At 44.0% G+C, this 22,847-nt stretch overlaps 2 non-coding genes across 2 annotated transcripts; both read right to left on the reverse strand.

Annotated features, from left to right (window-relative positions):
- Positions 1 to 2,049: 2,049 nt before the first annotated feature.
- Positions 2,050 to 2,121, reverse strand: TRNAD-GUC (transfer RNA aspartic acid (anticodon GUC)). Its single transcript has one exon. It is a non-coding gene; the product is annotated as a tRNA-Asp (tRNA).
- Positions 2,122 to 20,243: 18,122 nt separating this feature from the next.
- Positions 20,244 to 20,347, reverse strand: LOC126960209 (U6 spliceosomal RNA). The gene has a single exon (XR_007727788.1). It is a non-coding gene; the product is annotated as a U6 spliceosomal RNA (small nuclear RNA).
- Positions 20,348 to 22,847: the final 2,500 nt, after the last annotated feature.

A 22,847-nucleotide genomic window follows, 5' to 3' on the forward strand; every position in this document is an offset into this window, starting at 1 on the left:
ATTCTCCCACCTCGGCCTTCCAAAGTGCTGGGATTACAGACATGAGCCACCACGCCAGGTGGCTACTTTCTCTGAGTATCTCCTGATGTTCTTCATGCTTTGCATCCTTTTCAACCCTTAATTTGGATCTCCAGCACCTAAAATAGTTTTTGGTAAATAGAAGGTATTCAAATTAAAAGGTTTTTGAAGAAATGAGTGAAGTTTCATGTGAACTATGGAGGAAGAGGTCCTGTGTTTCTAGATTTTACAGTAGAAAATCCTGCCTCACTTAGCCTCTGTATTTTGCCTCTAGGCAGAGATTTCTCAGGGAGAAATCATCTGGGAGGCCCATCATTTTTTCACAGTCTTTGAGTACATTAAAGTGTTCCCCTCTGTTAAAAAAAAAAAAAATTGTTTTTAGGGTGAAAAGATATACATATATTTTAGAATTAGCCAGCTGGACTCAATTTAGATGATCCCAATTTTTTGGCAACATCCAAAACATTGTAATTAGGAGCCAGTCAAACATATACCTTCTTCTCTCCATCAGGCCGAATCAGGGTGTTGACGTTGGCCACATCAATGTCACAGACCTTCTTCACAGCCTGTTTGATCTGGTGCTTGTTGGCTTTAACATCTACCGTGAACACAAGCGTGGTGTTGTCTTCTATCTTCTTTACGGCAGACTCAATGGTCTGCAGAAACTTGATGATGGCATAGGTGGTCAAGCTTGTTTCTCCTGGGGGCGCTCTTCTGGGGATATTTGGGCTGCCTCCAGAGTCACAGTGTCTTGGGCCTCTGGATGGGCCTCTGGAAGGTGGGTGACGTGTGAGTCTTCTTTTTTTGATGTGGATGTGAACACCTTTCAACACTGTCTTCTTGGCCTTTAAAGCCTTCGCTTTGGCTTCAGCTTTAGGAGGTGCAGGCGCTTCCTTCTTCGCTTTCGGCGCCATCTTGTGAAAAGGGTCCTGTTTTCAAAAATTATATCACTGACCTTTGCTCAATAGGAACTGTACTTTGAGGATTTTCTTTCAAAACTGGTCATGGATTTGCCTCTTGGTTTACCTTCCCTTCCCTCTTCAAGGGCATACATTAACAAAGGACTATCAGTTTGGGACCAGGCCATTGAAACGGGAAAAGTTCCCTTGTCCCCCTCGCAGGGCGTGCAATGGGGGTGTGACTCGCTTCTTCAGTGCCCCCATGCTCAGACTTCTCGGGGAGCATACAAACGGGCAGGCTGTGGGGCTCCGATCCCACAGCAGTGTCTAGAGATGAACATTTACAGCTCCTGAAGCCCTAGTGGGCGTGTGTTACAGGATGCTCTTTTAGTTTTGCTATCTCTAGGCAGCTTGTGTTAACCAGCTCAATTAGACCCTCTACCTTGTCGCAAGGACAGAGGGCTTTCTGTATCCCAGGTTCTTGCCTTGGTGTACGGGAAGAATCGGATCACAAGTGGGCCTGGAGAATGAGTGCAAGGTTTTATTGAGTGGAAGTAGCTCTCAGCAGATGGGGGAGCCAGAAGGGAGATGGTTTTCCCCGGGAGTCTGGCGCACGCTCCTCCTACTACTCCAGCCAAACTCCACCTTATTTTGCTGGCCAGTGTCCTGCCTGCATGCTGGTGCCTGTCGTGCCTTCCTCTAGATGTCCAGCTGCCTGTGTATTTCTCCACTGAGGTGCTCTTCTCCAGGTCCAGCTGCTTCTGTCTCTGCCTTGCTAGGGTCTGGGGTTTTTACAGGCACAGAATGGGGGCGTGGCAGGCCTGGGTGGTCTTTTTTTTTTTTTTTTTTTGAGACGGAGTCTCGCTCTGTCGCCCAGGCTGGAGTGCAGTGGCGCGATCTCGGCTCACTGCAAGCTCCGCCTCCCGGGTTCACGCCATTCTCCTGCCTCAGCCTCCGGAGTAGCTGGGACTACAGGCGCCCACAACCGCGCCCGGCTAATTTTTTGTATTTTTAGTAGAGACGGGGTTTCACCGTGGTCTCGATCTCCTGACCTTGTGATCCGCCCGCCTCGGCCTCCCAAAGCGCTGGGATTACAGGCTTGAGCCACCGCACCCGGCAAAAGGACTGCTGCCTCCCCGTCGGGGAATCGAACCCCGGTCTCCCGCGTGACAGGCGGGGATACTCACCACTATACTAACGAGGACGACTTGGGTGGTTTTAAGAAATGCAACATTTGGGCAGGAAATGCCTGTCCTCACCTAGGTCCCTGGAGGTGGAGCCCTAGTCAGGGACCACGCCCTCCTCCCCCACAGCACTTCCCTTCCCTTCTTCTGTGTCATTTAAAGGGACCATGCTCTTCCCTTCCCAGCACTCCCCTTCCATATCACCATAACCACAGAAGAAAGAGAATTGACCGCCATAGAGCTCAAACCTTCAGATAATATTTTAGCATAAAAAGACTCTAGTGGTTCATAAATCTCTTCACTTTCTTCTTTCTCTAAGTGGACTGATTTTCAAACATACCTCTTCTTTTCTCATCTAAAGCATTGCCCCTAGCCCAAACAGTGGAACTCAAATCTGTCCCTGGAAAAAATGAGAATGGTAATATAAAATGTGAGCAATGGCTGGACGTGGTGGTTCATGCCTGCAATCCTAGCACTTTGGGAGGCTGAAGCGGTGGATCCCTTGAGCTCGAGTTCGAAACCAGCCTGGGCATCATGGTGAAACTCCACCTCTACAATAAATATGAAAATTGGGCCAACAGAGTGAGACCCTGTCTCAAGTAAATACATACATACATACATACATACAGTGTGGGCAACATGATCAGGAGTCAAAGAAAAGTGGACAATTTCAGTCATTGATTCGGCAAACATTTGTTGAATACTTAGTATGTACCAAACACGGCACTGACTCCCAAGTGTGTAGTTTCCCTCCAGGGACACATAAAACTCAAATCCAGTCAGATGTGCCAGGACTGGTTTCTGTGTTTAAGTGTTCAGAGGGACTTTTTCAACCAAAGCAACTGGAAGACTTTTTGCAGCGTGCACCACTTACATAGCTAAAGCACATCCTATAGTAGATTGTGAACCTTAAACAGACATTGTTTAACAGGTTTAAAGAAGAAGCAGGAAAACCGGAAAATCCCAGCGGGATATGTGTGTGTGTGTGTGTGTGTGTGTGTGTGTGTGTGTGTGTGTGTGTGTGTGTGTGTGTCTGGTTTGGGAAAGGGGTGGGGGAAGGTGATTAAATGCTAACTTTCATACCTTTTGGAAATAACTGGTGGTTGAATTTATGGCTTAATCAATAAGGGTTATTTTGGCTTTTTTGCCCTGTTCTGGGGTAAGAAGACCTCAACCCTTACTCTGCATCTGGTCCTTAGCATAAAGTACTTACTCTGGGCCCTGCACAGTGGCTCACGCCTGTAATCCTAGTACTTTGGGAGGCTGAGGCAGGCAGATCATGAGGTCAGGAGTTCAAGACCAGCCTGGCCAACATGGCAAAACCCAGTCTCTACTAAAAATACAAAAAAATATCCGGGCATGGTGGTGCACGCCTGTAATCCCAGCTACTCCGGAGGCTAAGGCAGGAGAATCTCTTAAACCTGGGAGGCGGAGGTTGCAGTGAGCTGAGATTGCGCCACTGCACTCTAGCCTGGGTGACGGAGCAAGACTCCTTCTCGGAAGGAAAAAAACAAAGTACTTAATCTGTAGAAAAATGTATTGCCATATTAGAGGTGATGATTGTTGAAGTGTGTGGTGTGCATGTATTTGTCCATTCATTTAAAAACAATTTGGTGAATACATTCTCTGTGTAGCATCCTCAACTGCCCTAAAAGAGCTTTCAGAGAAGAAAAGAAATGCAGATGGTCCCAATTTAACCTTGGTTTGACTAAACAATTTTTCAACCTTTTTTTTTTTTTTCTTTTTTGAGACGGAGTCTCGCTCTGCCGCCCAGGCTGGAGGTGCAGTGGCACGATCTCAGCTCACTGCAAGCTCCACCTCCCGGGTTCATGCCATTCTCCTGCCTCAGCCTCCCGAGTAGCTGGGACTACAGGTGCCCGCCACCACGCCCGGCTAATTCTTTGTATTTTTTTTTAGTAGACACGGGGTTTCACCGTGTTAACCAGGATGGTCTCGATCTCCTGACCTTGTGATCTGCCTGCCTCAGCCTCCCAAAGTGGATTTTTCAACTTTTATGATGGTGAAAGTGACATGCATTCAGAACCTTTCTAGATTTATGATAGTATTGCAGATAAGTCCATCATAAATTGAAAGTTTTTGACTTATGATATTTTCAATATGATGGGTTTATCCGAACATAACACCATCGTAAATGGAGCAGCATCTGTATATGTCAATGACTGTAACACAAAGAGGAAAGTGTTCGTGCTGCACTTTAGATAATATGCTATATGTTTTTGATGGTATAGTATTAATTCCATTAACTTGACTATAAATAGCTCAAGGCCATTTAGAAATACCACATGAATAGAGGGAAAGTCCACTTCATTTATTTTTCACAAAGACAAATTGGGATCTTATTGATCCCCTTTGTAGCAAATGATCAATCTAGAGAAACTGGGGGAATATTAAATAAATATCACTTTGGCATAAAAGGCTATGTCACATTAGAAGTGTATTTTTGTAGCATATTGATTTTTTGCATGCAGTTACTTAATTCTTAGAGCACCTTCTATGAAGGCTTATTATACCACAAAAGACATGTCTACACCAGCAGGCAAAATCACATGGTAGAGAAGCCTGGCTTTTGCAGTCAGATATGTTATTAGAATGCTTGCTCCTGCTTGGCCGGGTGTGGTGGCTCACGCCTGTAATCCCAGCACTTTGGGAAGCTGAAACGGGTGGATCACAAGGTCAGGAGATCAAGACCATTCTGGCTAACACTGTGAAACCCCGTCTCTACTAAAAATGCAAAAAAAAATTAGCTGGGCATGGTGTTGGGCGCCTGTAGTCCCAGCTACTCAGGAGGCTGAGGCAGGAGAATGGTGTGAACCCGGGAGATGGAGCTTGCAGTGAGCTGAGATCACGCCACTGCACTCTAGCCTGGGCAACAGAGTCAGACTCCGTCTAAAAAAAAAAAAAAAAATGCTTGCTCCTGCTTTGTACTAGGTTCATGACCTCGGACAAAGTGTCAACTTTTCTGGGTGTCAGAGTCCTCATCTGAAAACAGAAATAGTACTACCTCTAGGGTTGTTGGATAATCAATAATAGCTAACTTTTTTTAAAAATTGACACATTGGCTGAGTATCATGGCTTACACCTGTAATCCCAGCAATTCAAGAGGTGGACTCTAGAGGATCACTTGATCCCAGGAGTTGGAGACCAGTCTGGGGAACATAGAGAGACCCCATCTCTACAAAAAGTTAAAAAGTTAGCTGGGGATGGTGGCATGCACCTGTCGTCCAAGCTACTTGGAGAGGCTGAGGTGGGAGGATTGCTTGAGGCCAGGAGGTTGAGGCTGTAGTGAGCTGAGATGGTGCCACTGTTTTTTGTTTGTTTGTTTGTTTTGATCAACTGTTTTTTTGGTGTTTTGTTTTGTTTTGTTTTGTTTTTTGTTTTTTGAGATGAATTCTCGCTCTGTTGCCCAAGCTGGAGTGCAGTGGCATGATGTCGGCTCACTGCAACCTCTGCCTCTGGGGTTCAAGCAATTCTCCATGCCTCAGCCTCCCAAGTAGCTGGGACTACAGGTGTGCCCCACCATGCCCGGCTAATTTTAGTATTTTTAGTAAAGATGGGGTTTCACCATGTTGGCCAGGCTGGTCTCAAACTCCTGACCTCAGGTGATCCACCCACCTCAGCCTCCCAAAATGCTGGCATTACAGGCATGAGCCACTACACCCAACCTGTTGTCTCTTTTAAATGTTAAAAAATAAATACGGCTGGGCGCAGTGGCACGATTACACCTGTAATCCCAGCACTTTGGGAGGCCGAGGAGGGCAGATCACAAGGTAAGGAGAGTCCGTCTCAAAATAAATGAATAAATACATAAACAATGCTGTTATGAATCTTTGTGTACAAGTTTGTATGTGTAGTTGTATGTTTTCATTTTTCTTAAAAATATATGTTCCTAGTTGTCATATGCTAGTAATATGATAATTATGTTTAACTTTTTTTTTTTAAGAGACAGGGTCTTGCTCTGTCACCCAGACTGGAGTGCAAAGGTACAGTCATAGCTCCCTGCAGATTCCAACTCCTAGGCTCAGGCGAGTTTCCCACCTTGACCTCCCCAAGTGCTGGGATTACAGGCGTGAGCCACCATGCCTGGCTGGTTTAACTGTTTGAGGACATTATGTTTATTATGAAAATTTTCAAAAGTTGAAAGAATGGTACACAGTACCTGTATCTCTCCATTTAAAGTCAATAATTATTGACATTTTTCCAGATTCACATCCCCATTTCTCTCTCTGATTTCATTTTTTAGAGCCAGTACTCTTAACTACTAAATTACATTTGTCCCCAATTAAATGAGTGAACATAGGTAAAATAGTATAATGCTTGACCAATAATGGCTACTCAATAATATAAATTCCCTCCTCTCCTTTCCTCAATACTTAGAAATGTAGGATCTGGGGCTGCAAGCTCTACATCAAGATGAGAGAAGTGAAAACTAAATTAGATTCATTAACCTCACTGTCCACAGTGTTCCTGGACCAAGGTCAGTGGAACTAGGAAAGTGGCCATCCAAACTGTGATGATCCAGCAGTTCAATTGCTGGTTGATTTTACTAGGGTGAGATAATTAGGAAGGGCAAAATATATTTTATGAATAGTTAAATTAGCAGGGGAAAGAAAAAGGAGTCCAAACCATCACAACTGTTTTTTATTTCAAGGTGGCAGGAACTTCAGCTCACACATATACAAACACACCTTATTCTAAAGCAAAATTTAAAACCTCATGTACTAATGCAGACTTTTTCACATTCTTCCCACTGAGTGCCTGGACATAAGGAAGGAACTGTATAAGTGAACTGACCAGTGCTGAAGTTTTACCAAAACACCAACAGAAAGGGTCAGTTTCTTTCTGGACAGTGATATTGAGCAGGTGAAAAGTATGGCAGCTCATTCACTGATTTTTGAAAAGAACCATAACTTTAGATCCTTGGGGTCCCCAGAACAACTTTCACTGCCATGAAATCCACATACTTACAAGAAGCTGTTGGGCTTACTGGAAATTTTATGAATTCCAAACTTGCCAATCCTAATTTTCAGGCATCATTAACTTCAGCAGCCACCTCTTTTTTTTTTTTTTTTTTTTTTTTTGAGACGGAGTCTCGCTCTGTCACCCAGGCTGGAGTGCAGTGGCGCCATCTCAGCTCACTGCTAGCTCCACCTCCCAGGTTCACGCCATTCTCCTGCCTCAGCTTCCCGAGTAGCTGGGACTACAGGCGCCTGCCACCACACCCAGCTAATTGTTTTTGTATTTTTAGTCGAGACGAGGTTTCGCCAGGTTAGCCAGGGTGGTCTCGATCTCCTGACCTCGTGATCTGCCCGCCTCAGCCTCCCAAAGTGCTGGAATTACAGGCGTGAGCCACCGCGCCCGGCTAGCAGCCACTTCTTATCCAGAGATATTCCTGTAGCGGAGTTTTTCTCCCCATTGCTGAGATCAATCTAGCGAGATTATGAATACTTTTGGTCTTGCAAACACCCAGTTCTGCTGCCTGAGTCCTACTAGATTCAGTCCAGAGATTCTGAACCCTGGCTGTGCATCGAGAGAGACCATTATCACTTCTAGCTAAATTAACAATTTCTTTTTTTTTTTTTTTTTTTTTTTTTTTTTGAGACGGAGTCTTGCTATGTCGCCCAGGCTGGAGTGCAGTGGCCGGATCTCGGCTCACTGCAAGCTCCGCCTCCCGGGTTTACGCCATTCTCCTGCCTCAGCCTCCCGAGTAGCTGGGACTACAGGCGCTCACCACCTCGCCCAGCTAGTTTTTTGTACTTTTTAGTAGAGACGGGGTTTCACCGTGTTAGCCAGGATGGTCTCGATCTCCTGACCTCGTGATCCGCCCGTCTCGGCCTCCCAAGGTGCTGGGATTACAGGCGTGAGCCACCGCGCCCGGCCCAAATTAACAATTTCTTAATATAATCTAATACCTAATCTGTATTCAGATTTTCCCAATTGTCTCCATAATGTCATTTTACAGCTTCTATGTTCAAACTAGAGTCCAACAAAGTCCACGCACTGTTTGTTTTTTATTCTTAAATCTCTTATAATCTAGAACAATCTTAAATACCCCCAGCCCCTCTACTTTTTCTTAATGCCATTGACTTGATGAAGAAACTAAGTCAGTTTGTCCTGTAGAATGTCCTACATTCTGGATTTGTCTGATGGTTTCCTTGTGATGACCTGCCCCTGTTCCTCTATTTCTTGTATTTCCTGTAAGCTGGTAGTTAGATCTAAATGGTTGCTTAGATTCAGGTTACACAATTTTGGTAAGAAATTTTATAGGTTATGCTGTATCCTTCTTACTGAATTACATCAGGTGCACAAAATATCTGGTTGCTCCACTGATAGTGAGGCCAAGATTGATCAGTGCAGTCAAATGGTCACAGTCTGATGTCTCCCATTACAAAGTTGTGTTTCCCTCTTTGACCAGTAAATTAATCTGTGGACTGCCCTTTGGTCCTTTTATTTACCACCACCATGTGCCATGCTTACAACCTGGAAGATAAAAGGGAAAACTAACTAAATAAATAATTTTCTTTTCTTTTCTGGTTTGAATCAGTAGATTGAAATCATACAATGTTTTCTGATTGACTGGAGTGAAATTAGAGTAATAGAATGAAATTTAGGAAATTCACAAATATTTGGAAATTAACTCCTACTTTTTTTTTTTTTAAGACGGCGTTTTGCTCTTGTTGACCAGGCTGGAGTGCAATGGCGCAATCTCGGCTCACCACAACCTCTGCCTCCTGGATTCAAGAGATTCTCCTGCCTCAACCTCCCGAGTAGCTGGGACTACAAGCTCCCGCCACCACGCCCGGCTAATTTCTGTTAGTTTTAGTAGAAACCGAGTTTCACCATGTTGGCCAGGCTGGCCTCGAACTCCTGACCTCAGGTGATCCACCTGCCTCAGCCTCCCAAAGTGCTGGGATTACAGGCGTGAGCCTCCGCTCCTGGCCTAACTCCTACATTTCTAATTTTTAATTAAGCCAAGATTGAGGCCAGGCGCAGTGGCTCACACCTGTAATTCCAGCATTTTGGGAGGCCAAGGTGGGTGGATCACCTGAGGTCAGGAGTTCAGGACCAGCCTGACCAACATGATAAAACTCCATCTCTACTAAAAATACAAAAATTAGCTGGGTGTAGTGGCACATGCCTGTAGTCCTAGCTACTCAGGAGGCTGAGGCAGGAGAATCACTTGAACTTGGGAGGCAGAGGTTACAATGACCCAAGATTGCACCACTGCACTCTAGCCTGGGGGACAGAGCAAGACTCCATTTCAAAACAAACAGACAAATAAACAAGATTGTAAAAATTGGACAAGGCATGGTGGCTCACACTTGTAATCCCAGTACTTTGGGAAGGCTTGAGGCCAGGAGTTTGAGACCAGCCTGGCCAACGTGGCAAAACCCTGTCTCTACTAAAAATTAGCCAGGCGTGTTAGCACATGCCTGTAATCCCAGCTACTTGAGAGGCTGAGGCATTAGAATCACTTGAACTCAGTAGGCAGAGGTTGCAGTAAGTGGAGATCGCACCACTGCACTCCCCCCTGGGCAACAGAGCAAGACTGTCTAAAAAAATAAAATAAAATAAAATAAAAGATTTTCTAGCCCAGCTTTATGATTGGACTCTTTCCTCCAAACTTGCTTCTCCACCAGTATTCCTGATGCAGAGACTGGGTCTCTAGTCCTGCAAGCCAGAAACCAGGCAGCATCCTGCCACCTCCTTCTTCTTCACTCTCACCCTTCCTTAGCCAATTGATCACCAGTCCTCAAAATTTTATCCTCTAGCATATCAGACTTGTTCACTTTTTTTATCTCCCTGGTCCGGGCTGCTGTCATCTCTCACCAGGGTTATTACAGTTCTTATAGTCTTGCCCACCTCCTGCTTGTTCTCCACATTGTAGGCAGAGAAATCTTTGCCAAGCTCAGAGCTCATCCTGTGTACAATCCTTCAATTGCTTTGCATTTTAGCATAAAGATCAAGATCTTCAATGAGGTCTGCAGGGGCTAATCCAGAACTCCTGCCTCCCAGCTCCTATACCCTCTTGCTTTCTGTGCTACAGCTGCTATAGCAACACTGACTGTTCCTCAAATGCCTTGTGCTCTTTCCTGGCACAGGACCTTTGCACTCATTGCTCCCACTGCTGCCAATGCTCTTATGCAGCCTCTTTGCTCAGCTAGCTTCTACATTTCGCTCAGCTCTCAAACCCAGAATCATTTTCTCAGAGATATTGTCCTTAATCCCTCAGACCAGGACAGGTCTCTCCAGTGGTGTGTGCTGTCAGCATCATGTGTCTTCCCTTCTAATCACAGTATGGATTAAATTTTTTGTGATCAGTGGATTAATGCTTATCTCCTCCACTAGATTGCTCACCCACTGAAGGATGCGACTGTGCCTCTTTTGCTCACCACTCTCCTTGTGCCTAGCACTTCAGCTGGCATGTAGTAGGAGCGCTCTCTCTCTCTATATATATATATGTAAATAAAATAATATATTATATATATAATTTAAATGTTATGTTAAATGTTAAGTTTAAAAAACATGATGAAGGGCCGGGTGTGATAGCTCATGCCTGTAAGCCCAGCACTTTGGGAGGCCAAAACAGGCAGATCACTTGAGGTCAGGAGTTCCAGACCAGCCTGGCCAAGATGGTGAAACCCTATCTCTACTAGAAATATAAAAAATAGCTGGGTGTGGTGGTGGGCACCTGTAATCCCAGCTACTCGGGAGGCTGAGGCAGGAGAATCACTTGAACCCAAGAGGTAGAGGTTGCAGTGAGCCAAGATCACGCCACTGCACTCCAGCCTGGGTGACAGAGTGAGACTCCATCTCAAATAAATAAATAAATAAATATTAATGTGGAGTAAAATTCTTATTTATATATCATTTCCACATATTTTTAAGAAGCAGGATTATTCAGTGTTGTCTTGTTTCCTGCTTTTGACTGAACATTATATGCAAAAATGTATATCATATATAGGCAAAAGATATATGTGCAGAGAAAAAGGTTGAACGACAATGTTACTGGTGATTGCTTTTGGTAGATAGGATTTCAGAGGAATTTTATTTCTTCTTCAGACTTTCCATATTTTCCAAATATTTTTACAATGAGCACATATGTTTTTATAATTAGGAGACAGCTATGATTAAGAACTTACACTTTGGTGTTAGCTAGATTTGAGTTCCAGTCTCAGCTCTACCTCAGCTGTGTATTAGCTGACTGACCTGGGCAAGTTACTTAACATCCCCTAAGGCTCAGAAGAATACCTACCCACAAGGTTGTTGCAAGAAGCAAATGACATAATACATAGAAATCACTTAGCACAATTTCTGGCATAGCATTAGTAGTAGCTCTTATTATAGATTTTGATCTGATTAAAATAATGTTACTTTTAGGCAACTCTGGGCTCACTGCCTATGGGTTAGCCCTGCTCCACAAGGAGCAGTCAATCTAAAAAAAAAAATCAATCAATCAAAATTAAAACAAATAAATAGGCCGGGTGCAGTGGCTCACACCTATAATCCCAGCACTTTGGGAAGCCAAGGTGGGTGGATCACTTGAGGTCAGGAGTTCGAGACCAGCCTGGCCAACATGGTGAAACCCCATCTCTACTGAAAATACAAAAATTAGCTGGGCGTTGTGGCAGGTGCCTGTAATCTCATTTACTTGGGAGGCTGAGGCAGGAGAATTGCTTGAACTCAGGAGGCGGAGATTGCAATGAGCCGAGATTGCGCCACTGCACTGCAGGCTGGGCCACAGAGCGAGATTCCATCTCAAAAAATAATAACAATAATAAACTAAATAAATAAATAAAACAAATACATAAATGTATTACTGCGGCCGGGCGCGGTGGCTCAAGCCTGTAATCCCAGCACTTTGGGAGGCCGAGACGGGCGGATCACGAGGTCAGGAGATCGAGACCATCCTGGCTAATATGGTGAAACCCCGTCTCTACTAAAAAAATACAAAAAACTAGCCGGGCGAGGTGGCAGGCGCCTGTAGTCCCAGTTACTTGGGAGGCTGAGGCGGGAGAATGGCGTGAACCCGGGAGGCGGAGCTTGCTGTGAGCTGAGATCCGGCCACTGCACTCCAGCCTGGGTGACAGAGCGAGACTCCATCTCAAAAAAAAAAAAAAAAAAAAAAAAAGTATTACTTTAAATTTTTAAAATAGCCTTTCTTTGAGAAAGAAAAAAAATGAAAATAAAGTTCGTATCTAGTTTCAATTACATTTTCACAAAGAAAAAATATCCAGAATGTTGAAATTACTGGACCTGAAGGACCAACTGTAAGAAGCAAGGTAATTGAAATTCAGGAAATTAATTCCTGAGTCACTTTCTAAAAATAAACCCAAACAACAACCACAATGAACACCTAGCATTACCAACCTAGAGAGAGGTGAGAAAGCAAACACTGAATGGATTCATACCCTGAAGTACAGCTGCAATAGCAGAGCCCCTGACAAATCTTCAATACGGTGATAGCGAGCAGCAAACAATGTAGCCAAACTGATTTGACTTGTGTCAAAAACACAGTGGGCAGCAGTGGGATCTGGACAACCCTCTAGTTGATGAACACAGGCTTAGAGGACTTCAGCTTCTCCATAGCAAACGGGCAAATTTGTTCTGAAACCCAGTTGATGACTTTGTAAATTATCTGGGATTGACATGTCATGTTCCAGTTAGGACATGTGGAGTGAGACAGACCAGCTTTGTTACTGTATTTGTTAGGTTTTCTCTGGTGGAAAGATTCCACTGGAATCCCAGCTCCACCACTTACCAGCTTTGTGACTTTGGCTGAAAACCACTCCTGGGCTTCGTTTTCTCATTTGTAGATGGGGATGATAATTCCTCCCTCACCAGGAGGCTGTGCAGATGGAATGTGATAACATATGTGAGAGTCTAGACCAGAGCCTGACAACTGGCAGGACTGACATGTTACTCCCCACCTCCTAGGATGACCCAACCCAAGAGATACAGGCAACTGAACTGTGCCTGTACCTGAGCAGTTACGGCAGTGAGAGTCATGGCCAACTTCATCTGTGGGGCCTGTACCCTGCAAACAGGGTTCTGTGCAAGTGGTGGAGGCTTCAGAGAGGGGATAGAGGCAGCCTCTGCCTTCAGGAAGCAGCATCACTCACCAGCCCTTTCACCCACTAGATTGTTAATGGAGGTTTTAAATAGAAAATGATGTGATCTTCTTTCTTGAATGATTATACTGCTAAAGTTTCTAAATATAAACTTAAACTATGATACCCCCTACATACACACACACACAGTCCTTATGTCAGAGTGGTGACTGTCCACCTGTCACGGCTTTTTCACGACTTTTTATTTTGAAAAATTTCAAAGATAGAAAAGCTGTAAGTAGTACAATGGACACCATATGTCACCAGATGTTCACTCAGATTTATGAATTAAATTTTACTGCATTTACGTTCTATTTTTTAAAAATCGTTTGCCGAACCATTTAAGAGTTAACTATAGACACTGTGACACTTCATCCAAAAATACTTCGGCATGTATCTCCTAAGAATAAAAATATTCATCCTATGTAACTATAAAATAAGTATCTCAGGAAATTTTACATTAATACAATAGTAGTATTGAAAACACAGTTCATATTCAGACTTTCCCAGTTATTCCAATAATACCCTTTGTAGGTTTTTAATATACAGGATCCAGAAGAAAAAAGGAAAAAAAAAATCACACATTTCATTTAATTGTCATGTCTTATCCAGTCGATCTCTGAAATTCAGCCCTTTCCTTTTTGGAGCTAGAGCTGTTGTTTTCCCATTAATTTTATCCACTTCAGTGGGTCTTATAACTAAATGCAAGCCCCAGTAATTTTACTTCTTCACTTTTGATCCATGTACTTAAAAAAAGTGACTTGTATTGAATATAATCCCACCATTTCTCAGTTCTTAGCTTTAAACAATATTTGAATAGAATTGTAATGTTAACAGCATGTGCACAATGACAGATCTGGGCAGGGAAGGTGGGGGCATTCAGCTAAGGGCACATTCAACTCACAGTAATGACCGAATATTCAGGTGACAAACTGTGGTTGGAGATGAGGCCTGAATCAATCCCTAGGTAAGGTAAAGAAGGATCTACAAAGAGTGAGAGGAGAAGCCACAAAAGGGTAACTTTTCCCAGGGGAGAGAATATTTTGTGAGAACCCATCTGAATGTTGGGAGACTTTCAGGCCAGAAGAGAAGCAGCAGGGTATGCTGGAGATCCAGAAAAACCAGGGGAGTGGGGTGTCCTCAGAGGCAAGGAAGGAATGGAGTGCACAGATAATGAGGACTAGACAATGAATTTCATCCCTGAGCTGCTTATGGTTTTTAATTCAAGACGTGAATTAGGTCAGGTGCCATGGCTCACTCCTGTAATCCCAACACTTTGGGAGGCTAAGGTGGGTGGATCACATGAGGTCAGGAGTTCAAGACCAGCCTGGCCAACATGGTGAAACCCCATGGTATATGCCTGTAATCTCAGCTACTTGGGAGGCTCATGTAGGAGAATTGCTTGAACCCAGGAGACGGAGGTTGCAATGAGCCAGTGAGCCAAGATTGTGCCACTGCACTCCAGCCTGGGCAACAAGAGCGAAACTCTGACAAAAAAAAAAAAAAAAGAAAGAAAGAAAAAAAAGATGTGAATTAATTCTCAAGACGAGGCCAGGAGAGGGGCATTGGGGCCCAGAGCTATGCCAGCTGGAGTCAGATCAGATAACCTTCTGGAGAGGCAGGGTGGAGGCCAGGCCAGAAGCTCCAAGCCCCAGACCTCAGATCTCCTGAGGCAAGACTCCTTTAGGTAAGCAAACAGGAGTAGGCACTGGGAACTGCAGAGAGAGAGAAACCCAAGCCTAATCATCAGGAAGAGAAGTTGCCGAGGAGCACATGAAGGGACAAACTGGAGGACAAAAGCCAATTCGGTTGGGATGACCAGGGAACAAATGGAAAGAATCTGTGTCCTTGACAACACTGAACCACTGAGTTAACCAACTGCAAAGCCGCCCCACTGCTGTACTACTTCTTGTTATGTAAAATAATAAATTTCTGTATTGTTTAAAAAAAGGCAAACTAAATCAATAAATTAAGAAACTCCCTAAAAAGCACAGTTTTTCTTAAAAAAAAAAGTCTTAAGAGCCAAGAAAATGAAGTAAAAATATCAAATAGGTGAACATAATGTAGTTACAATAATTATAGCAAATCTACTCAACTTGTTGAGCAGATCTTAAACGTATAATTAGATTTAAATGTTTATAAAGAACAAGGCTGTCACGGAATAATTTGATTTTTTAAACATCAGATAAAAAAACAGAAAGGCAGGCAAAAGGAAAATCTGGCTGGGCACAGTGGCTCACGTCTGTAATCTCAACACTTTGGGAAGCCAAGGCAGGCGGATCACCTGAGGTCAGGAGTTCGAGACCAGATTGGCCAACATGGTGAAACCCTGTGTCTACTAAAAACACAAAAATTAGCCAGGCATGGTGGCAGGTGTCTGTACTACCAGCTACTTGGGAGGTTGACGCAGGAGAATCACTTGAACCTGGAGGTGGAGGTTGCAGTGAGCTGAGATCCTGCCACTGCACTCCAGCCTGGGCAACAGAGCAAGACTCTGTCTCAAAAAAAAGAGAGAAAATGTATATAACTCTCAGTTTCTTAAGACACACGAATATATATATACACACACACACACACACACGCACACCCACGGTCATGTATTACTTAACCATGGAGAATACATTCCGAGTAAAGCGTTAGGCAATTTCATCACTGTGTGCGCATCATCAAGTGTACTTACCACAAACCTAGATGGTATGGCTAGGCTATATAGTGCAGCTGATTCCTCCTAGGCCGCAAACCTGTGCACCATGTTACTGTACTAAATACTGTAGGCAGTGGTCACACAATGGTATTTGAGTATCTAAACATATCTAAAAACAGAAAAAGTGCAGTAAAAATATGATGTTATAATCTATTTATTTAGACAGAGTCTCACTCTGCTGCCCAGGCTGGAATACAGTGGCGTGATCTCGGCTCAGTGCAACCTCCGCCTCCCAGGTTCAAGCGATTCTCCTGCCTCAACCTCCCGAGTAGCTGGGATTATAGGCGTGCGCCACCACACCAAGCTAATTTTTGTATTTTTAGTAGAGATGGGGTTTCACCATGTTGGCCAGGCTGGTCTCAAACTTCTAACCTCAGGTGATCCGCCCACCTCGGCCTCCCAAAGTGCTGGGATTACAGGCGTGAGGCACTGTGCCCGGCCTATGGTGTTATAATCTCATGGGACCACTGTTGTATATGTGGTTTGTGGTTCAAGGAAATGTTGTTATATGGTGCATGCCACTATATACACACACACACACAAGCACACACACATGCACACACAGGTGCACACACTCACACACACATGCACATATAAGTATATAGCTCTATATATGTATATACATATATATGGGCATATGTGTGTATATATGTATATGTATAGTATACACAATTTGCCCCATGAAGGAGGCACTGATGAATACGGAGGCATTCCTGATTATTCAGGTGGTGTGAGCAAGGGAAAGTAGAGTACTAACTGCTGATGATTGAAAAGAGGTTTGAGGTGCTCTTGCCAACTAACAAGATATTTTTTGCCCGAATAACTAGAATGAGTAGCGCATTCACAATACATGGTATTAATGTGGTTTGAAAGCAGTGTGAGTACGTCATAGCAGTGGGGGACGTGGCATGCAGTCTCTATTGTCTTGTGTCTCTGTGGTAAACTCTTCTCAGTAGATACTGAATAATCAGGGTGAGATTATTAACCCCTTCTTCATTTCTGTGAAATTAACCCCACAGCACTGCAGTTTACCAGTACAAACCTTACTGTAGAGTTGTTTACAGGATTGTGAATAAATTCATCGGGTTCTAATTCGCAAGTCAAACTCTAAAATTTTCAATCTTTTTGCCTTGAATTTAGTTTGAAAACAGTCTGTTCCCGAGTTATGATAAAGGAAGGGAGAAGTGTATTTTCACCCTCAAACTGATGGAATAACTGTTTAAATGAAACACCCATATTCCACTTAGAAACTGTAGCATTGACCACTTTCCTGTTCTTACGCCTCCTAATTCTTAAGTGGGAGTTGTGGGGACTTTAACAGCTGCACATTTCCAACACAGTCCTCCCTAAATGGTGTCAAATGACTGGGAATGAAGTTTTGGTAACTCTGGATGATTTATGCAGCCACTTAGTCATCGTTGTTCCGTCAGGGGAAACAATGAGAGGCTTTTGTTTGTGTTTCTGTGTGTAGGGTGTGAGGGACAAAGAGAAGCAAATATTCATATAACGAAACTCTGGTCCTCTTTTTTTCCTCTCAACAGAGGTCTTTATCTTCAAATTACTATAAATATAACGTAAAAATAGAATATATACTCCTTTGTGGCTCTTTCTACATTGTTTTCATGTATTTGCCTAGAAAGCTGCTTTTTTTCCTTCTCTCTCTCTCTTTTTTTTTTTAATTAATTTTTTTTGAGACGGAGTCTCTCTTGCCCTGTTGCCCAGGCTGGAGTGTAGTGGTGTGATCTAGGCTCACTGCAACCTCCACCTCCTGGGTTCAAGAAATTCTCCTGCCTCAGCCTGCTGAGTAGCTGGGATTATAGTGTGTGCCACCATGCCCGACTAATTTTTGGATTTTTAATAGAGACGGGGTTTCCCCACGTTGATCAGGCTGGTCTTGAACTCCTGACCTTGTGATCCACCCGCCTCGGCCTTCCAAAGTGCTGGGATTATAGGTGTCGGCCACCGCACCTGGCCCCTTCTCTGTTTTTCAAAAAAAAAGTAATGCATGAATACATTCTAACCATAAAATAATCAAACATTATGGAAGTACGCAGAATAAAAAACCAGTCTCCCTTCATTGCCCTTACCCAACCTCCACCCCCACCATCCAGGCCCTACAAAAAAGATCCTTTTTTCAAGAAAATAAAACCTCCATTGCCCTGGTTTTGGGCAGTTTCATAAGAACAGAAGACATATTGCAAGTAACAGGAAAATTCTAAAATATGGAAAATCAGAAATCACTGCAAATGGACCCCACTGTGGAGCATACCCCAGGCAAGTGCCAGGGAAAATTGTGGCAGTGTTTGAATGCAGGTCGAGGTAGCTCCTCTGAAGAAAAGGCACGTGGAGCCAAAAATATCTGGGTTTGCTTCTTTCTGCCTCTGCCACTAGCTAGCCAAGTATCCTTGGGCAACTTTAGTTTCCCTAGCCATAAGGTAGACATGGTCACAGAGGCATGAAATGAGATTGTGTGTGCAAAACACCTGTCAAATGCCTGAATACTAGGTCTTCAGCAAATATTACTTTTCCTCTGACCTCAGAAGAACTTTGCTGCATGTAAGGCACCTAACAGTTTATTCCTGGTAAAGTTCTAGTTATTTCTGGATGTTTGTGGGGAAATGATAATCCTATTTTGTACACTGGTTATAAAAGGTGAAAAAGAGCATGGTTTGCTGTCCTGCCAGACTGCGCAGAGCATGTCAGTGTTTTGCAGGGTTAATTTAAGGCTGATGTGAAAATAGGTCTCCACTGCATTTGAGTTCAGGCAATGAATGTGGATTCAGACAAGAGTGTTGAGGATTAAGAAATCCTGGTGGCCGGGCGCGGTGGCTCACGCCTGTAATCCCTGCACTTTGGGAGGCCGAGGCGGGAGGATCACGAGGTCAGGAGATCTAGACCATCCTGGCTAACACAGTGAAACCTCGTCTCCACTAAAAATACTAAAAATTATCCGGGTGCAGTGGTGGGCACCTGAAGTCCCAGCTACTCGGGAGGCTGAGGCAGGAGAATGACGTGAACCCGGGAGGCGGAGCTTGCAGTGAGCTGAGATCGCACCACTGCACTCCAGCCTGGGCAACAAAGTGAGACTCCGCCTCAAAAAAAAAAAAAAAAGAAAAGAAAAGAAATCCTGGTAGGCCAGATGTGGTGGCTCACGCCTGTAATCCCATGCTTTGGGAAGCCAAGGTGGGTGGATCGCTTGAGCTCAGGAGTTCAAGACCAGCCTGGGTAACATAGGGAAACCACTCCCCTGCCCAGTCTCTACATTTTAAAAAAATTAGCCAGGTGCGCTAGCGTGCACCTGTATTCCCAGCTACTCAGGAGGCTGAGGTGGGAGGATTACCTGGGGTTGCAGTGAGCTATTATTGTGCCACTGCACTCGAACCTGGGTAACAGAGCAAGGCCCTGTCTCAAAAATAAAAATTAATAAAAGAAATCCTGGCCAGGCACCGTGGCTCATACCTGTAATCCCAGCACTTTGGGAGGCCAAAGTGGGCAGACCACCTGAGGTCAGGAGTTCGAGACCAGCCTGGCTAATATGGTGAAACCCTGTCTCTACTAAAAATACAAAAATCAGCTGGGAGGCCGGGCACGGTGGCTCAAGCCTGTAATCCCAGCACTTTGGGAGGCCAAGGCGGGTGGATCACGAGGTCAGGAGATCGAGACCATCCCTGGCTAACATGGTGAAACCCCGTCTCTACTAAAAATACAAAACCTAGCCGGGCGTGGTGGCGGGCGCCTATAGTCCCAGCTACTCGGAGGCTGAGGCAGGAGAATGGCGTGAACCCAGGAGGCGGAGCTTGCAGTGAGCCGAGATTGCGCCACTGCACCCCAGCCTGGGCGACACAGCGAGACTCTGTCTCAAAAAAAAAAAAAAAAATCAGCTGGGTGTGGTGGCATGCGCTTGTAGTCCCAGCTATTCGGGAGGCTGAGGCAGGAGAAGCGCTTGACTTGGGAGGCAGAAGCTGCAGTGAGCCGAGATTACACCACTGCACTCCAGCCTGGGCAACAGAGAAAACTAAGAGAGAGAGAGAGAGAGAGAGAGAGAGAGAAAGAAAGGAGGGAGGGAGGGAGGGAGGGAGGGAGGGAGGGAGGGAAAGAAGGAAGGAAGGAAGGAAGGAAGGAAGGAAGGAAGGAAGGAAGGAAGGAAGGAAGGAAGGAAGGAAGGAAGGAAGGAAGGAAGGAAAGAAGGAATCCTGATAATCATGGGTATATTATCTCCCAGAAACCTGTATCACTAGGTGACTCATTAAAAGAACAAATGTAATAGTGGGGAACACTGATACAAGAACATCAGATTCTCATTATTATTTTAAATACGGAACATTTCACAAATGTGCATGTCAGCCTGGGCAGGGTCAGTGCTAATCTCTGTATTGTTCCAATTTTTAGTATACATGCTGTTAAAGTGAGCATGGATTATTGCTTTTAATAAACTATTTTCTTTTCTTTTTGTTTTTCTTTTTTTCTGAGGCAGAGTTTCACTCTGTCACCCAGACTGGCATGCAGTGGCGCGATCTTGACTCACTGCAACCTCTGCCTCCTGGGCTCAAGTGATCTTCCAGCCTCACCCTCCTGAGTAGCTCGGACTACAGGCACAAGACACCATGCTTGGCTAATTTTTGTATATTTTTTTAGTAAGGACAGGGTTTTGCCGTGTTACCCAGGCTGGTTCCTAACTCCTGAACTCAAAGCAAATCTGCCTGCCTTGTCCTCCCAAAGTTCTGGGATTACAGATGTGAGCTACCATTAATAGACTATTGTCTGGAGCAGTTCTAGGTTCATAGCAATATTAAGTTGAAAGTACAGAGATGGCCAGGTGCGGTGGCTCATGCCTCGGCTCGTAGATCACTTAAGGTCAGGAGTTCGAGACCAGTCTGGCCAACACAGTGAAACCCCATCTCTACTAAAAATACAAAAATTAGCCAGCTGTGGTGGTTCACGCCTGTAATCCCAGCTACTCAGGAGGCTGAAGCAGGAGAATCACTTGAACCCAGGAAGTGGAGGTTGCAGTGAGCTGAGATTGTGCCATTGCACCCCAGCCTGGACAATAAAGTGAGACCCTGTCACACACACACACACAAAGAAGTACAGAGATAACCCATATACTCCTTTCCTAGACATACATGCATAGCCCTCCCCACTAGCAACATCCTGCACCAAAGCAGTACCTTTGTTACAATTGATGAACCTATATTGACACGTCATTATCATAAACTATGAAAGTTCATACTTTACATTAGGATTTAGGCCAGGTACAGTGGTTCATGCCTGTAATTCCAGCACTTTGGTAGGCGGATGGGGGTGGATCACCTGAGGTCAGGAGTTTGAGACCAGCCTGGCCAACATGGTGAAACCCTGTCTCTACTAAAATAAATAAATAAATAAATAAATTAGCCCATTGTGGTGGCAGGTGCCTGTAATCCCAAGTACTTGGGAGACTAAGAGGTAATAGGTATGTGGTCCTATCTCAATGTTGTTTTAACTTGCGTATCACTAGGAGAATCACTTGAACCTGGGAGGTGGAGGTTGCAATGAGCCGAGATCGCACCACTGTACTCCAGCCTGGGTGACAGAGCAAGACTCTGTCTCAAAAAAAAAAAAAAAAAAAAAAAAAAAAAAACTCTTAGTTTTGTACATTCTATAGGTTTTAACAAATGTATAATGACATGTATTCATGTATTCATCATCATAGTATCATACAGTGTAGTTTCACTGCCCTAAAACCCTCTAGGCTCTGACTATTCATCCCTTATTTTTCCCCAACCCCTGTATGTCTGGTTTTTCCTTTTGTCTTTTTAATTTTTTAAAAAATTTTTATTTATTTTTAGTATTGAAACATTTTCGGCCGGGCGCAGTGGCTCACGCCTATAATCACAACACTTTGGGAGGCTGAGATGGGTGGATCACCTGAGGTCAGGAGTTCAAGACCAGCCTGACCAACATGGTGAAACACTGTCTCTACTAAGAATACAAAATTAGAAACATTAGCCAGGCGTGGTCTCGGGCACCTGTAATCCCAGCTACTTGGGAGTCTGAGGCAAGAGAATCCCTTGAACCCGGGAGGCGGAGGTTGCAGTGAGCCGAGACCGTGCCATTGCACTCCAGCCTGGGCAACAAGAGTGAAACTCCATCTGAAAAAAAAAAAAAAATTTTTTTTTCTTTCTTTCTTTCTTTTGTTTTTTTTTAGAGACAGTCTCACTAGGTTGCCCAGGCTGATCTCAAACTCCTGGGCCTAAGTGATCCTCCTGCCTCAGCCTACCAAGTAGCTGGGACTATAGGCACACACTACTATGCCTGGCCGCCTTTTCTAGAATGTCATATAATTGGAAACATACAATAGGTAGCCTTTTCAGATTGGCTTCTTTCACTTAGTAATATGTATTTAAGTTGCCTCCATGTCTTTTCATGGCTTGATAACTCATTTATTTTCAGCGCTGAATAGTAAGTATTCCATTATCTGGATGTACCACAGTTTATCCTTTCACCTACTGAGGACGTTTTCATATTGCTTCCATGTTTTGATCATTATGGACAAAACTGCTATAAACATTGATGTGCAGGTTTTTGTGGGGACGTAAGTGTTCAACTTATTTGGTAAATACCTACAAATACAATTGCTGTATCTTGTGGTAAGATGTTTAGTTTTGTAAGAAACAGCCAAACTGTTTTCCAAAGGGGCTGTATCATTTGGCATTCCCAACATCAATGAATGAGAGTTCCTGTTGTTCCACATCCTCACCAGCATTTGGTGTTGTCAGTGTTGTGAATTTTTGTCATTCTAGTAGGTATATGGTCCTATCTCATTGTTGTTTTAATTTGCATATCCCTAGTGACATATGAAAATCTTTTCATATGCTTATTTGCCATCTGTATATTTTCTTTGGTGAGTTTGTTCTGATCTTTTGCCCATTAT

Source organism: Macaca thibetana, chromosome 7 (genome assembly GCF_024542745.1).
Source record: "Macaca thibetana thibetana isolate TM-01 chromosome 7, ASM2454274v1, whole genome shotgun sequence".
Taxonomy (NCBI): domain Eukaryota; kingdom Metazoa; phylum Chordata; class Mammalia; order Primates; family Cercopithecidae; genus Macaca; species Macaca thibetana.